The sequence below is a fragment of the Micropterus salmoides genome, unplaced genomic scaffold (genome assembly GCF_014851395.1).
Source record: "Micropterus salmoides isolate LMB-PRFRI ecotype aquatic unplaced genomic scaffold, ASM1485139v1 Ms_hic_scaffold_12, whole genome shotgun sequence".
NCBI classification, from domain to species: domain Eukaryota; kingdom Metazoa; phylum Chordata; class Actinopteri; order Centrarchiformes; family Centrarchidae; genus Micropterus; species Micropterus salmoides.
In genome coordinates, this window is record NW_024040263.1 from 3,891,295 (window position 1) to 3,901,910 (window position 10,616).

The 10,616-nt window shown below is 42.8% G+C and overlaps 1 long non-coding RNA gene across 1 annotated transcript; it reads left to right on the forward strand.

Moving 5' to 3' along the window:
* The first annotated feature begins 3,580 nt into the window (after positions 1-3,580).
* On the forward strand, positions 3,581-10,183 carry LOC119898715. The gene is made up of 2 exons (XR_005443623.1): positions 3,581-4,648; positions 9,936-10,183. It is a non-coding gene; the product is annotated as an uncharacterized LOC119898715 (long non-coding RNA).
* The last annotated feature ends 433 nt before the right edge of the window (positions 10,184-10,616 follow it).

The window sequence follows — 10,616 nt, forward strand, 5'->3', positions numbered from 1 at the left end:
TGCGATCAGTAGCGTTGATCGCGTTTTTACGGTCATCTAGCTTAAAATCCATGTCGGATGACTAAAATCCTTAACCCACGTAAAACTTAAGTTAAAAACTTAAGTTAAATAAGAAGGATATAAAAAAGGTAACGAAAAAGAATGGATTAAAACTGGATAAAAGTTCGGTTTAAGACGGAGCTGTGATTAATGGGTGTGTATTGCGTGAGTTAGAGTGGGTGACATCATCGCTAGAGGGCAGGCATCTTGAAATTTCATCTTAAAAATTTCTCTTTAACTCGCTGCCCTGACCACAATTTTAACTCTTCAAACATCATTTCATACTAGAAATGTAGGTATTTTTGTTGTGGTTCCTCACATGTGCTTATCAAATCCCTCGGACTTATAGATTTGGCGCTATGCCCTTCCAAAGGACAAGAGCGCCAGCCAACTCCTCCATAGGCTGCCATTATAAATTCTCCTCGCGCTTTAAACTTTACTGAAAGGGAGAACACATGTATGTATAACTGTGTGTCCCAGCAGGCGCACAGACACACACACACGTTAAAGGAGACTTATTAGGCTTCTTATATTTTCTGTCTTATCTATAATGTTACAGTGTCAGATGTTCATGTTAAACGTGGCCAAAGCTCCACTCTTGGCACTTAATGATGTCATACAGAGCTAGTTTTCCATATATGGTCATTTACCTGCAGCCTCAATAACAACTGGCAACTCCTATGCTTATTTTTCTCTACCGCTGAGAGGCATAATCATCCTGCTTCAGGATCTTGGCCAATCAGAACACAGTGGGCTTTTGGAGAGGGGAGGGGGGGAGCTTAAAGAGACAGGAGCATCTACTGCTTGTTTAAGAGGCTGAAATGAGAGCTTGCATGAAGTTTAGCAATCCAGTTTAGCATCAGCCTTCAACAGCCAGCATTCACACCGAAATTTCTCTGGAAATTGCACTAGTTTCATGTAATGTTTTAAAAAGAGAAAAAGCAACACAACTTAATTAGCTGTTGTAATGTTTAAAATAATTAAGCCGAGCATTGTATTGATGCTTGGGCTACATGTTTAATGCGGTTGCCTAGTGCCTGTGTCGGACAGCTCTCCTACGTCTGCTGACAGCAGAGAATCTGCGAGGTCTCCTGGGTCTGCGAACAGGGCGAGAGGCGTGCATGCGTCTGCGTGGCATTGTCAAAAAACAGCTTGCTGGATGAAACGGCTTCTATTTATAAACTCACCGTGGCAACATCTGTGATGTCACTGATGCTGTCACAATTTCTTTGTGACAAATGCTGAGTCAACCATTCGTGACATCACTGTATTCCATGATGTCACTGACAATGATGTCATTAATGATGTCACAATTTCTGTGATAAATGCTGGCTCAGTGTTTAATGATATAACAGGGTTTGATGATGTCACAGATGATGTCACATCATTGGAATCCATGATGTCACTGATGATGTGACAACTCCAGTGAGACAATCGATTACATCATCAAAGGAACTTCATGATGAGGCTGATGTAATGAAAGCCTCCCATGAACGCTCCAGATTCTTCATCAGTGTTTATGCGGCTTCAGGTTTATTTCTTTTTTCATGTAATGTTTTAAAAAGAGAAAAAGCAACACAACTTAATTAGCTATTGTAATGTTCAAAATAATTAAGCTGAGCGTTGTTTTTATGCTTGGGCTACATGTTTAATGCGGTTGCCTAGTGCCTGCGTCGGACAGCTCTCCTACGTCTGCGGACAGCAGAGGACCTGCGAGGTCTCCTGCGTCTGCGAACAAGGCGAGAGGCGTGTCTGCGTCTGCGTGGCATTGTCAAAAAACAGCTTGCTGGATGTAACGGCTTCTATTTATAAACTCACCGTGGCAACGTCTATGATGTCACTGATGATGTCGATTGATGACAATCGATTACATCATCAAAGGAACTTCATGATGAGGCCGATGTAATGAAAGCCTCCCATGAACGCTCCAGATTCTTCATCAGTGTTTATGCGGCTTCAGGTTTATTTCTTTTTTCATGTAATCAAACTCCAAGTTGTTCGGCTCAATGGGAAATGGGGTGCTATTACTTTTGTCATTGATCCCTTGAATACTTTCCAAAATATTCAAGGTTTTCCAGGAACATTCTAAGTGAATGGAGAGACTGTCAAAATCCTCCTCATACCTACTCCACTTTGAAAGCTCACCAGTTCAGCATTCTTTCAGCTACAGACTTGATTTAAACTGCAAATTGGTCACAAGACGTTACGCTATTAATGATGTATTCAGCGTTTTGATATATTTTTATGGTTTGTTCACTGTTGCTGTGGAAGTTTTATGCTGATTAAAGATCAAAGGACTGGGTCCTCTGTTCTGATTGGTGGACTGAATTTAAGCTATTTTCTGCACACCTGTTTGTGTCCTCTTCACTGAACACATACACAGGCACATTAATACACTGACAGACACAATTTTAACTCTTCAAGCATACACACACAAACACACACACACACAGAGCCCTCAAAGCATGGAGCTTTAAACTTTACTGAATGGGAGAACACATGTATGTATAGATGTCTATTAAGATTCTCAGTCATCCAGGTCATAGTTATCTAACAAAGGTTAAAATCAAGGGCAACTGGACTTGGTTGAAGATACTGGAAGACGTTTCGTCCCTCATCCAAGGGACTTCTTCAGTTCTGACTGACTGGCAGGGAAACTCAGCTATTTAACCTCAGTGGGGTCGTTGGCCCGGGTCATCGATACCGCTGGTTCGTTAGTGTTCCTTGTTGCTGTGACGACAGTCGTTACAGTCGTTAAGACTACCTGTGGCCAAGACTGAACGACCATCGTTGGTATCTTCACCTGAGGCCAATAGTTTACGTTTGTTGAGTTTCCAGCCAGGAAAATTGCAGACTACAGGAACCATCTACGATTCAACCTGAGATGCCGACAACACAAACTTATTCCCAACAGCCTACACTTAGGCTCCACGGTAAAAGGACACAGATCCGGAATAATCCTGGAGAAAGCACAACACCAGCTACTGAACGAGAGAGTGAGACAGATACACTTCACAATTGAAGCCCTGAACAAAGAAATGGACAACATACACCACAAACTAGAAACATATCTGCCCAGTACATCACTGGGAAAGGTCATGGACTTCATCAAGAAAGCACAGCTATCTCAGCACAACAAGAGCAAAGAAAGACAGACCCGGAAATTCCAAAACCTACAGTCCAGAGCGAGCTGCACTAACAGAACAGGAGAATTGTCTTGGAGGAGAAAGGACAATAACCCCACAACACTTGAAACAGACAACAGATGGGTGAAAAACTTGTCAGATAGGGAACTCACCCAACCAGAGAAAGACGTTCTGGCCAAAGGACCCGGGCCAACGACCCTACTGAGGTTAAATAGCCGAGTTTCCCTGCCAGTCAGTCAGAACTGAAGAAGTCCTTTGGATGAGGGACGAAACGTCTTCCAGTATCTTCAACCAAGTCCAGTTGCCCTTGATTTTAACCTTCGTTGGATACATGTATGTATAACTGTGTGTCCCAGCAGGCGCGCAGAAAGACACACACAGACACACACACGTTAAAGGAGACTTATTAGGCTTCTTATATTTTCTGTCTTATCTATAATGTTACAGTGTCAGATGTTCATGTTAAACGTGGCCAAAGCTCTACTCTTGGCACTTAATGATGTCATACAGAGCTAGTTTTCCATATATGGTCATTTACCTGCAGCCTCAATAACAACTGGCAACTCCTATGCTTAGTTTGTCTCTACCGCTGAGAGGCATAATCATCCTGCTTCAGGATCTTGGCCAATCAGAACACAGTGGGCTTTTGGAGAGAGGAGGGGGGGAGCTTAAAGAGACAGGAGCATCTACTGCTTGTTTAAGAGGCTGAAATGAGAGCTTGCATGAAGTTTAGCAATCCAGTTTAGCATCAGCCTTCAACAGCCAGCATTCACACCGAAATTTCTCTGGAAATTGCACTGTCTAGTTTCATGTAATGTTTTAAAAAGAGAAAAAGCAACACAACTTAATTAGCTGTTGTAATGTTTAAAATAATTAAGCCGAGCATTGTATTGATGCTTGGGCTACATGTTTAATGCGGTTGCCTAGTGCCTGTGTCGGACAGCTCTCCTACGTCTGCTGACAGCAGAGAATCTGCGAGGTCTCCTGGGTCTGCGAACAGGGCGAGAGGCGTGCATGCGTCTGCGTGGCATTGTCAAAAAACAGCTTGCTGGATGAAACGGCTTCTATTTATAAACTCACCGTGGCAACATCTGTGATGTCACTGATGATGTCACAATTTCTTTGTGACAAATGCTGAGTCAACCATTCGTGACATCACTGTATTCCATGATGTCACTGACAATGATGTCATTAATGATGTCACAATTTCTGTGATAAATGCTGGCTCAGTGTTTAATGATATAACAGGGTTTGATGATGTCACAGATGATGTCACAATTTCTGCAATGGAAATGATGGTTCAATCATTCATGACATCATTGGAATCCATGATGTCACTGATGATGTGACAACTCCAGTGAGACAATCGATTACATCATCAAAGGAACTTCATGATGAGGCCGATGTAATGAAAGCCTCCCATGAACGCTCCAGATTCTTCATCAGTGTTTATGCGGCTTCAGGTTTATTTCTAAGGGCAGCTGAGTTCTGGACAGTCTGGAGTCGATCAATAGATTTTTGGGTTAAGCAGGTGAAAAGGCTCTTGCAATAATCCAGGCGTGTTGAGATGAAGGCGTGTAAAATCGGTGTCCTTAAAAGTTAACATAGATCGAATTTTAGCTATATTTCTAAGTTGATAAAAACATGATTGAACAAGCTTTGTGGTGTGCTGCTCGAAATTTAAATTACTATCAAACCAAACACCAAGGTTCTTTGCCACATGCTTAATGTGATTTACTAGGGAACCAGCAGATGGCAGTATTTGTTTTGCCATCTGCTGAGACCCGATGACCAGGATTTCTGTTTTGTCTGAGTTCAGCTGGAGGAAATTATTTGACATCCATTTTTTAACTTCACAAAGGCAGTTGTTCAATGAACTCAGCATTCCAGGGTCTGTGGATCTGACGGGCAAGTATATTTGTGTGTCATCAGCATAAATATGAAAAGAAATGCCATGTTTATGGATAATATGTCCAAGGGGAAGCGGATACAAGGAAAACAAAATGGGTCCTAAGACCGACCCCTGAGGCACACCATATTTAACTGGACAGAATGAGGAGACATAGTTGTTTACAGACACACAAAACTTCCTATTTGACCGGTAGGATGAAAACCATTCTAGGGCAGTACCAGAGATCCCCACCCAGTGCCTCAGTCTGTCTAACATGATGTTGTGATCAATGGTGTCAAAAGCAGCGCTAAGGTCCAGGAGTACAAGGACTGAGCACATGCCTTCATCAGCAGACATTAAAAGGTCATTGGTGACTTTAAGCAGGGCAGTCTCAGTGCTGTGGTACTTCCTAAAACCAGACTGAAACTTTTCAAATAATTTGTTATTTTCCAGTACAGTGAGCTGCTGTTTGGACACAATTCTTTCTAGAATCTTTGCAATAAAAGGCAGTTTTGAAATTGGTCTAAAATTATGTGGGAGGGAGGGATCTAAACCAGGTTTCTTTAAAAGTGGGTTCACGCAAGCCGTTTTAAAATAATCAGGGACACAACCAGTAGATAGGGAGCTGTTGAAAACAGAGATCAAATGGGGCCCAACAGAATCCATTACTTTCAGTAAAAATTTTGTAGGTATTACATCAAGTGGGCTGGAGGACACTCTCATTTGTGGTACTGTTTTTAAAAGCTCAGACAAGTCGATGGATAAAACTGGTTAAAACTCTCTTGTTGCTGGTGAGGGACCTCTGAGTAAGAGGCCGCGGGGGTAATAGAGGCTCTGATTGACACCACCTTATTGGTAAAATAAGATAAAAACAATTCACAGTCATCATTACTTCCAGCTGAGGCACAAGGAGGGCTTGGGTTTACCAGCTGATCCACAGTCTTAAACAGAAACCTGGGATTGTGTTTATGTGTAGTAATGAGTTAAGAAAAATAGTGTGTTCTCGCATCCTTAACCATGTTATTGTAGTTAATTAATAAATCCTTCAGACTGAGGTAATGGACTTGGAGACTGGATTTTTTCCATCTGCGCTCTGCTTTCCTGCATTCCCTTTTTAGGCTGCGAATGCTGTCATTTATCCAGGGTTGCTTACTAGCTTTAGACGTAGGCCTAACCTTTAGAGGAGCAGTAATATTTAGTGACGACAAGCAGTCGAAGTGATCGACCAGATTGTTGGTGTTGGAATCAGACAGGTGTTGGCTTTGGCTCTGATAGAATGCGCAAAACTTTGAAACACTTTGTTCATTAAAGATGCGAGAACACACGGAGCTTGGTGAGGCGGCATGAGTAACAGGCGAATCGCAGCTAAAAACAATACATCTGTGGTCAGATATGGTCATGTCCACTAATTCCACAGAGGAAATGCTGACACCCAGGGTAAAAACCAAGTCCAGTGTATGACCACGGTTATGTGTTTGCCCTTTGACATGTTGTTTGAAGTTAAAAGAAGTGGCCATATTTAAAAAGTTAGTTGCATTAACATTGTTGGGGTCATCAACATGAATATTAAAATCGCCACAAAGAACAATTCTGTCAAAATTTAAAACCAGAGTAGATAAAAATTCAGGAAGTTCTGATAAAAATCCTCCAGGCGGTTTTGGGGGGCGATAAATTATAACAAATATGACAGGTTGCAGCCCTCCAACTTTAAGAGTGAGAACTTCAAAGGAGTTAAATTCATCACAGCGTACTTGATGACATTTTAAATTTTTCTTATACACGCTCACTAACCCACCACCACGACCACTGACCCTCGGTTGACTAAAACAATCATATTGAGGCGGACACAGTTCAGCTAGCTGGCTATAGTCATTCATTTGCAACCAGGATTCAGTTAAAAACATAAAATCTAGATTTGCAGACAAGATAAAATCATTTAAGATAAAAGTCTTACTTGAAAGTGATCTCACATTGAAGAGAGCCATTTTAAATGAGTTTGTTCTGGGTGCTGGAGTTGGTGCAGTTGTCCTAATCCTTAAGAGATTACTAATATTTCTGTGTGGGATGTGCACATTTCGGTTTACTGGTCTATGCGTGATGATGACAGCAATAGAAGTCTTTGGAACAGCGCTGGGAGCAGACGGCTTTACATGCCAGCAGGTGGAGACAGTTGTTTGTGGCAGTGAGCCAGAGATCTGTTCAGTGAGCGGTGGTGCGTCCAGGTGTGCTGCATGAATGATTAGTCATTCACGTAAGTCATGTGTGGACCGCACCACATGCTGTATGTGAGCAGCTAACATTTCTGAGCCCCGTTTGTTTGGGTGAAGTCCGTCTGTCTTAAAAAGAGACATTCTTTGCCAGAAAATATTAAAGTTATCCACATAACACACCCGATGAGCCCTGCAGGTGGACTGGAGCCAGTCGTGGAGGCCAAGGAGTCTACTGAAGCGGCCAGCACCGCGACCAACTGTGGGAATGGGACCAGAGACAAAAACAGACTTTCCACACTGCTTTAAAAAGTTAAGAAGACGGTTAAAAACTGATTTTGTCAGCTCAGACTGCTGAAGAGCTGTGTCATTTGTTCCGACATGGACTATCACTCTTGTGATGGAGGACGGGAGCGACGGCATCAGGTCCTGGAGTTTTTATAAAATGTCAGCCGTGGTGGCACCGGGGAAGCAGTGAGTGGTAGCGTTAAAGAAACGGATGTTTCTGGTTATGGAGAAAAGAGGACGAGGAGATGCCGGTTGTGGGGTTCCAGAGCAGGACTGAGCAGAATCTGCTTCTACACTGTGTGCGGACTGAGGATGGAGTGTGTGTGTGAGCACCGGAGTGTCGTTAGACAGGGCTGCATAGCGGTTGGAGAGGCCGATGTGCGGAGGAGAGGCAGCCCCATCCGAGCCTCTCTTGCAGCCACAGACCACCACTTCAGCCCAGGTTGACTGATGCTTCGGAATCGAGCAGGATGAAAGCCTGGGAAGGCTAGAGGGGTCCCAAAACACGGTGTCCTGGATGTTAGCGGTTGCGCTAAGAGAAACAATCTGTTTGGCTTGTACTGAAGCTGCATCCATAAAGCCAGTCAGCAGGGAATCTTTCGCTTTGAGTTCCTCTGAAAGTCGTCGGATGTCTTCCATAAGGTCAGCAATCTTCTTGTTCGCTTTCTTAAGGAGTGTGCAGTCCTCATGGGGCAGAGTTATTTCGGCTATCATAGTCACCGGAGCTTTGTTGCGATCAGTAGCGTTGATCGCGTTTTTACGGTCATCTAGCTTAAAATCCATGTCGGATGACTAAAATCCTTAACCCACGTAAAACTTAAGTTAAAAACTTAAGTTAAATAAGAAGGATATAAAAAAGGTAACGAAAAAGAATGGATTAAAACTGGATAAAAGTTCGGTTTAAGACGGAGCTTCCGACAGGCGGCTACAGACGCCAACGCATGCGCAGAGTGCAGATTACGTCAGCAATTACGTCAGTGATTAATGGGTGTGTATTGCATGAGTTAGAGTGGGTGACATCATCGCTAGAGGGCAGGCATCTTGAAATTTCATCTTAAAAATTTCTCTTTAACTCGCTGCCCTGACCACAATTTTAACTCTTCAAACATCATTTCATACTAGAAATGTAGGTATTTTTGTTGTGGTTCCTCACATGTGCTTATCAAATCCCTCGGACTTATAGATTTGGCGCTATGCCCTTCCAAAGGACAAGAGCGCCAGCCAACTCCTCCATAGGCTGCCATTATAAATTCTCCTCGCGCTTTAAACTTTACTGAAAGGGAGAACACATGTATGTATAACTGTGTGTCCCAGCAGGCGCACAGACACACACACGTTAAAGGAGACTTATTAGGCTTCTTATATTTTCTGTCTTATCTATAATGTTACAGTGTCAGATGTTCATGTTAAACGTGGCCAAAGCTCCACTCTTGGCACTTAATGATGTCATACAGAGCTAGTTTTCCATATATGGTCATTTACCTGCAGCCTCAATAACAACTGGCAACTCCTATGCTTATTTTTTCTCTACTGCTGAGAGGCATAATCATCCTGCTTCAGGATCTTGGCCAATCAGAACACAGTGGGCTTTTGGAGAGGGGAGGGGGGGAGCTTAAAGAGACAGGAGCATCTACTGCTTGTTTAAGAGGCTGAAATGAGAGCTTGCATGAAGTTTAGCAATCCAGTTTAGCATCAGCCTTCAACAGCCAGCATTCACACCGAAATTTCTCTGGAAATTGCACTAGTTTCATGTAATGTTTTAAAAAGAGAAAAAGCAACACAACTTAATTAGCTGTTGTAATGTTTAAAATAATTAAGCCGAGCATTGTATTGATGCTTGGGCTACATGTTTAATGCGGTTGCCTAGTGCCTGTGTCGGACAGCTCTCCTACGTCTGCTGACAGCAGAGAATCTGCGAGGTCTCCTGGGTCTGCGAACAGGGCGAGAGGCGTGCATGCGTCTGCGTGGCATTGTCAAAAAACAGCTTGCTGGATGAAACGGCTTCTATTTATAAACTCACCGTGGCAACATCTGTGATGTCACTGATGCTGTCACAATTTCTTTGTGACAAATGCTGAGTCAACCATTCGTGACATCACTGTATTCCATGATGTCACTGACAATGGTGTCATTAATGATGTCACAATTTCTGTGATAAATGCTGGCTCAGTGTTTAATGATATAACAGGGTTTGATGATGTCACAGATGATGTCACATCATTGGAATCCATGATGTCACTGATGATGTGACAACTCCAGTGAGACAATCGATTACATCATCAAAGGAACTTCATGATGAGGCTGATGTAATGAAAGCCTCCCATGAACGCTCCAGATTCTTCATCAGTGTTTATGCGGCTTCAGGTTTATTTCTTTTTTCATGTAATGTTTTAAAAAGAGAAAAAGCAACACAACTTAATTAGCTATTGTAATGTTCAAAATAATTAAGCTGAGCGTTGTTTTTATGCTTGGGCTACATGTTTAATGCGGTTGCCTAGTGCCTGCGTCGGACAGCTCTCCTACGTCTGCGGACAGCAGAGGACCTGCGAGGTCTCCTGCGTCTGCGAACAAGGCGAGAGGCGTGTCTGCGTCTGCGTGGCATTGTCAAAAAACAGCTTGCTGGATGTAACGGCTTCTATTTATAAACTCACCGTGGCAACGTCTATGATGTCACTGATGATGTCGATTGATGACAATCGATTACATCATCAAAGGAACTTCATGATGAGGCCGATGTAATGAAAGCCTCCCATGAACGCTCCAGATTCTTCATCAGTGTTTATGCGGCTTCAGGTTTATTTCTTTTTTCATGTAATCAAACTCCAAGTTGTTCGGCTCAATGGGAAATGGGGTGCTATTACTTTTGTCATTGATCCCTTGAATACTTTCCAAAATATTCAAGGTTTTCCAGGAACATTTTCCCGTTCTAAGTGAATGGAGAGACTGTCAAAATCCTCCTCATACCTACTCCACTTTGAAAGCTCACCAGTTCAGCATTCTTTCAGCTACAGACTTGATTTAAACTGCAAATTGGTCACAAGAAGT